The 7,361-nt window shown below is 37.4% G+C and overlaps 1 pseudogene; it reads left to right on the top strand.

Moving 5' to 3' along the window:
• Nucleotides 1–996: 996 nt before the first annotated feature.
• On the top strand, nucleotides 997–3,993 carry LOC121454083 (annotated as a pseudogene).
• The last annotated feature ends 3,368 nt before the right edge of the window (nucleotides 3,994–7,361 follow it).

The raw sequence follows: 7,361 nt of genomic DNA, 5'->3' as shown, positions 1-7,361 counted from the left end.
AGGTATGGTAAGCAAGAGTTAGAATCCATGTGTGCTGTATCCAGGCTTTGTGTTTTTGAAGCAAAATGAGATAACTTTAATGGCTGACATAACTGCAACGGCATGGCCAGGTTTGATTTTCTATCATGGAGGTAGTGGCACAGCAGACAATTGTTTTATTGTCTCTATGGGGCATTAACTAAGTCAGCTAGCCTCTAAGGCATTTCACACTCAGACATCAATGATAAATGAAATGTTGTAAAGGATACATTCCATTGTGATAAATAAGATGTTATGTATTATTTCATTACAAGCACTGCAAAGCTTTCTGTGCATATGGAATAGCTTTGAGTAGCTCTTCTTTTCTCTGGGTTAAAAAAATCAATGAAAAATGGGGAATAATATACCATTAACAGTGAGCTTAAGTCTAGAATTGATCTGAGACAAGAGGGCCAAGGAAGGCCTTTAAGACATTCTTATCATGTGCAGGAATGAACGAAAATCTTCCCTAGTGACAGAGTATGAGCATGGGACCTTGTGAACTTGGTTAATCAGGTCTCATCTGCCACACTCAATGGGGGACAAAAGCAGAGGAAATCCTTTAAGACTTCTCCCTCAGTAGTTCATGTGATTTAGGCAAATGAGATCACATACCATTCTTAGAGATTTTCTCTGTAATACTGTGACATTTACAGTAACTTTGATATCTTAATGTCCTACAACTTACTTAAAGACAGAGGTTAATGTCTCTCATAATCACGCAGCCATGCCTCAGTGCCACAGCGTAGAATGACAGGCTTCGCCACACAAGTAAAGACATGTTCAATTACCCGGTATTTTGTCAAGTAAATTAAAATGGACATTATGCATGCTAAGTATGCGTTTCACCTTGTGGAGCAGTGCTGTGGGAATACCAGCAGCCAAGAGGCATGTGCATGCTTTACTTTTGAGTTTGTAGTACATGAAACCATGCCCAAAGTGGTTTGGTATCTTAAAGGCTATTGGCTTGACATTGAGATGAAGGAAGCATTTGATGGTGTATCGCCTGAAAAGCAAAAAGAAACCCAAGAACCATATCCTACACATAAAGAAAAATGCAAACTGACTGAGCAAATAGATTCGAGTATTTATTAAATCAGTTAGAGCTGTTTTCACATTTCATTCAGCCTTCGGATCATAAGACTCCAACCAAAGTGCCCTCAGGTAAAAAAGGATGGAAAACAGGATTTTCTCTTTAGCAACTACTGACACCACAGAACAGGGCAAGAGGAGAACGAAGAGCTACTAACAGAAAGCTACAAAGCAACCAATGTCTGTACTCGATTTGAAAATTCTCCATCTTATGTAAAATGGGGTATTGAGAGATTATCAGGTTAAGGATTGAATTGGCTCATGTCTCTGTATGAAAATGGCACCAATAGTATCCTTGCAGATGCATGGCTTTGGCAAAGACACTTCAAACAGTTTCTCTCCTTGGATGCATGAAACACCATAGAAATATTCCTGGTCCTCATATGGTTTTGGTTCCCTTGTCTGCATTGCATAACTGGATGAGTTAATTCAAGAGATGGGTACCAATACATAGATCTGTTTGCTTGATCGGGGATAAAGAGTAAATTGCTGCATTTGTCAGGAATGTTTTATTACCAGGAGAGTGGGACGTGTGCGTCACATCTTATGAAATGCATATTAAGGAGAAGTCTGTGTTCAAAAAATTTAACTGGAGATACTTAGTTATAAATGAAGCTCACAGGATAGAAAATGAAAAATCTAAGTTGTCAGAAATAGTGAGGGAATTCAAGACTACAAATCGACTGTTGCTAACTGGAACGCCTCTTCAGAACAACTTGCATGAGCTCTGGTCATTTCTAAATTTTTTGTTGCCAGATGTGTCTAATTTAGCTGATGACTTTAATTTTCTGGTTTGATACAAATAATTGCCTGGGAATCAAAAGCTCATTGAGAGGCTTTTGTATGGTTCTGCATGCATTCCTCCTTTGTCAAATTAAAGCTGATGTTGAAGAGTTTGCCTCCAAAGAGAGAAGTAGAAATCTATGTGGGTCTTAGCAAAATGCAAAGAAAATTGTATACTCGGATTTTAATGATGGATATAGACATATTAAATTCAGCAGGAAAGATGGACAAAATAATGTTATTGAACTTTTGATGCAGTTGAGGAATTGCTGCAATCATCCATATCTCTTCGCTGGAGCTGAACTTGGCCCACCTTACACAACAGATAGACATCTAGTTACCAAGAGTGGCAAAATGGTTTTATTAGACAAGCTGCTCCCTAAATTAAAAGAACAAGGTTCAAGAGTACTAATATTCATTCAGATGAAAAGGGTATTAGACTTTTTGGAAGACTAATACATGTGGAGAAATTATAAATACTGCAGATTGGATGGGCGGACACCCCATGATGAGAGACAAGACTCCATCCATGCATACAATAAACCAAATAGCACAAAGATTGTTTTAATGCTAAGCACATGTGTTGGTGATCTGGGCACCAATCTAAACTGCTGGTGTAGGTAATTTTATATGATTCAGATGGGAATCCCAGGGTAGATCTTCAGGCTATGGACCGAGTGCCTAAAATTGAACAAACAAAGACTGTCCAGTGTTTTGCTTTATAACAGATAACACTGTAGAAGAAAGAATAGTAGAATGTGCTGAGCTGAAACTCAGACTGGATTCAATAGTCATTCAACAAGGGAGGCTTGTAGATCAGAACCTGAACAAAATTGGGAAAGATGAAATGCTTCAAATGATTCAACATGGGTCTGCACATGTATTTGCATCAAAAGAAAGTGAAATCACTGATGAAAATGGTGATGGTATTTTGGAAAGGGGTGCAAAGAAGATTGCAGAGATGAATGAAAACCTCTCCAAGATGGGTGAGAACTCTCTTGGAATCTTTACAAAAGATACAGAGTCTAATGTTTATAACTTTGAAGGAGAAGACTACAGACAAAAACAGAAGATTGCATTCACAGAATGGGCTGAACCAACTAAATAAGAAAGGAAAGCCAACTATATTGTTGATGTATATTTCAGGTAAGCTCTCTGAGATGCTAGTGAACCTAAAGCACCCGAGGCACCTTGACCTCCCAAACAACCAAATGTTCAGGATTTCCAATACTTTGTCCATGTTTATTTGAATTACTGAACAAGAAATTCTGTATTACAGGAAAACCATCAGGTACAGGTGCCTCGGAGTCCTGGCCTACCTAGCACAACACAGGCACAGAAGGAAAAACATTAAAGTTGATGAAGCATAGCCCCTAAATAATGAGAAGCAAGAGAAAAAGGGGAAGCTTCTGACACAGGCATTTACTAATTGGATGAAGAGAGATTTTAACCAGTTTATCAAAGGTAACAAGAAGTGTGGTCGTGATGATTTTGAAAATATAGCCACAGAAGTAGTCCTAAAACTCCAGAAGAAGTCATTGCATACTCAGCTGTGTTCTGAGAAAGATGCAAAGAGCTCCATTGTAGAATGTGATTATGGCTCAGATTGAAAGGGGAGAGGCAAGAATTCAAAGAAGAATAAGTTTCAAGAAAGCAGTAGATACAAAGACTGGGTGATCCAAACACCCTTTCATCAGCTAATAATATCATATGGTATAACAAAGGAAAAAAACTATACTGAAGAAGAGGATTGTTTTCTCATTTGTATGCTGCAAAAGCTTGAATTTGACAGGGAAAATGTTTATGAGTTAAGACAATATATTCGAAACTCCCCTCAGTTCAGATTTTGATTGGTTTCTGAAGTCCAGGACTGCAATGGAGCTTCAGAGGGGGTGTAATACCTTAGTTCCTTTGATTGAAAGAGAAAACATGGAACTAGTAGAAAAGGAGAAGGCAGAGAAAAAGAAAAGAAAAATCAGCAAAGGGTTTGTTGTAGATGGTTATATCCGTGATGCTCATGCCACTATCGGGCCCAGAGGGGCAGTAGCTAACAGGACTCACAGCTGGGTAAGATTAATGTTGACTTTTCTCCTTTGGTAGTGTGCACAGCTCACTCTAGCATGATGAGAGCTAGCCAATAGCAATGAAGGCCTGTGTTCTATGATCAGGAGAGTCACTAATAGTATTAACAGTAGACCACAGTGTATGAGAATCTATGGGACTTCACTGGCCAACAACTTCAAAAGAGGTAATCCATGTTTTTTTTTGTTGTTGTTGTTGTTGTTTTTTGTTTTTTTTTTTTTTTTTTTTTTTTTTTTTTTTTTTTTTTTTTTGCACTGGGCTTTTTTGTTTTGTTTTGTTTTGTTTTGTTTTGAGAAAGGGTTTCTCTGTGGCTTTGGAGCCTGTCCTGGAACTCACTCTGTAGACTGGACTGATCTTAAACTCACAGATATTCTCCTGCTTTTGCCTTCCAAGTGATGAGATTGAAGGTATGTGCCATCATGGCCCAGTGCCACTGGAATTTTGTGTGTTCAACTATGGTGTTTAGTACAGACATGGTTGTCATGTCATAGTGTAATTCTATTTTAGCTCTCCAGCTCTGTCTGTCTCTCTGTGTCTCTGTCTATCTGTCTATCTGACTATGCCTGTGTGTACACCTTGACAATAGTAGATTACTGTACAACTTTTGAAAGGCTTTGAGTGTTGCTTGTCTCTCCCAGAATTCTGGTGAAAAACTGTAGTGCTGAAAGGTTGTACTTTAAGATGTCATGATAAAAAGAGCCCTAAGGGATAGATATGCTCTGCCGAAGGAAGAGATGGTGGGTGGTTAATAAATTCACATATAAAACCACATCAAAATCTGGTTACATAACAGACTATTCCAGGAGGTTGACAGTGTAAAGTCATAATGGAATGAGAAGCCTCAGGAACGAGGAAAAAAGGTGAGGGGGAGAAATGTGAGCAGTACATTAGATGCAGCTTTATTGGAGGCAGTGAGTGGACAGACATGAAAGGGAAACACAACATGAGGTTAAAGAAACAGCTCATGCTTTTGTCCAAATCTTTTCCCAGGCTTAAAGTTGTAATTTAGGAAACATCATGTTTATAGTGATACATCAACTCAAGAACTTTAATCTCTGACAATTTAAAGATTAAAAGTTTAAAAATCTTCTTTAGCATTTAAAATCATACTTCTAACCTATAAACTCATAATTAGATAATAACTCTTGTGTATCTATCTTTCCATAATTTCTGGAATTATTTCCATCTAATAAAATATAGCTGCTTGATGTAATACAAGGTCTTACTTTTATTTTTGCATGGTATGGAATGTGGAAATCTTTTCATAAATGTAGTGTTTTGTAATAACTCAAAACCAAAACACAATAATTAATTGTTGTTAATAAGTCAAAATGGTGATGTTTATTATTAGTTCTTTCTCCACAAGATGACAGGTAGGTAAAATCCACTTTCGTTGATGCTCAAGGTCATATTTCTACTGCAGACATTCTTCTTTTTACTAGTTCCTGGTATCTTTTAGAACTTGTGTCAAGCCTCACATTCTACACAGAGCTACATATCATCGGTGTTTATGTGCATCTTTTGCTTGACTGTTTTGACTTTTGAATTATTAAGGTACAGATACCTTTACAGGGGTTGTAAAGATTTCTCTTATTCCATTGGAACAATGCAATATTTCACTGCAAATTATTTAGCTGTTCTTCTATTTGATTTGGCATTCAATTTGTTTCCAAATCTTTGCGAATTGAATAAACTGTAAAATAGTTAGCATTGTGAATGCTGTCATTAGTGTGCTTCTTTCAGGTAGATGTAGCAAAGAGAAAATTCTCTCTTTTGCTTTCTCTGGGATAAATTATCTCACGGGATAGTGAAATATTAGCAAATGATGGTTGAGCTATTGTGTGATGAATGTTTTATGGATAAGCAGAGAAGAAAACGTAGAGAACAATCAGTTTTTCTTTCAGAATATGTCAAAGGATGTTTAAATTTTTGTAAGAGGAGAGAAATCATCCATTGAGTACAACAGAAAAATAACACATCCTTAAAATATGTGAATAGAGGAAAGTATTTTAAAATAGGTGTTGTGATCTTAAAAAGTTCTAGGGACCTGGAAAATTTTATATGTAGGCAAATTTCATTTGAAGAAATTAAATCAGCAAAAGTGAAATGTCAAAGAGCTGGTTGTTGGGGAATATTATTTTAACTGTATAAATATGTGTTACATTTGTTTGTGCTTTAGAATATTACTTTAACTGTGTAAAGGTGTGTTGCATTTATTTGTTCATGCTGCATTTATTTAATGATGTAACGACATGTGGTTAATTATGTAAAGATGTGTTGTATTTGTTTCACCTTGCCTACCTAAGTTACCCAATTGATCTAATAAAAAAAAACTGAATGGCCAATAGATAGTCAGAGAAAGATAGATGGGACTAACAGGCAGAGAGAAGAATTAGAAAGAGGAATCTAGGCTCAAGAGGAATCAGAGAGAAGAAGAGAACAAGGGGGAAAGAGAGGCACACAACAGAGGCTAGAATCCAGGCAGAGCTACCAGTCAGACATGGAGACAGCAGAAAGGAGGTAAGGAAGAAAGACAGAGAAGGAAAGAAAAAAAGAAAGAACAGAAGTTAAGAAAGGGAAGGGAAGGAAAGAACAGGGGAGAGGAGGGAAGGAGAGGGGAGGGAAAGAAATGGAGGAAGGGAGGAAGGCAAAAAACCCTGATGCAAAAGGTAGATCGAGAGACAAATTAAAATAAGAGCTAAGCTAAGGCTGAGTACTCAGCACTAATAGGACTCCTTTTCATGATTTTGGAGCTGGTTGGTGGCCCAAAAGAAGCCTGTAACAGTGGGTCTCTTCATTGGTAGCCCACAGAGAAGGAGGGGCCTATGGCAACATGGTAAGCTTAGGGCTAATGACAAGGCAAACATCCAGGAATGAGTCCTCACTGGAACTATACTTTTCAAAAGCTAGTGTTGTTGGGTAAGATTTTGTTATAGGAACTAAAATCCTTTTTGGATGCTGAATTTTGTCTCAAAATATTTTTAAGTACTCTCTAGTTTAATGGAAATACAGAAAGATGAAATCATTCTCTTCTAGTTTTACAACTAAAACTCCTTTATCTTTTGCCTCATTACTTGGGTACAACAAAATCCCCTCTGTTTATGAAAGTGTAAGAGATTACATTTCTGTTCTGAAACTCTTGGAAACAGGGATGCAGGCTGGAGGTAGACAGACTGACTGCTTCAATATCATTTCTACCTATAGTCTGGCACTAATAGAAATAAACATTTTGCTTAGGAATGAGGACACATCTGAGATTCATACAGATGCCAATCTTGCTTCCTGCCTCTGGGATCAAAATTTACCTCTTACTTAGAATGAATTCCTGCTTAAGTAGGTGTGTTTCTCTCCAGATGCCATCCCTGACCTTCAGTACAATCTTGCTT

The sequence above is a fragment of the Microtus oregoni genome, unplaced genomic scaffold (assembly GCF_018167655.1).
Source record: "Microtus oregoni isolate MIOR12 unplaced genomic scaffold, Mior012 000012F_ref0000307, whole genome shotgun sequence".
Taxonomy (NCBI): Eukaryota; Metazoa; Chordata; class Mammalia; order Rodentia; family Cricetidae; genus Microtus; species Microtus oregoni.
This window is presented reverse-complemented; position numbering and strand designations above follow the sequence as displayed.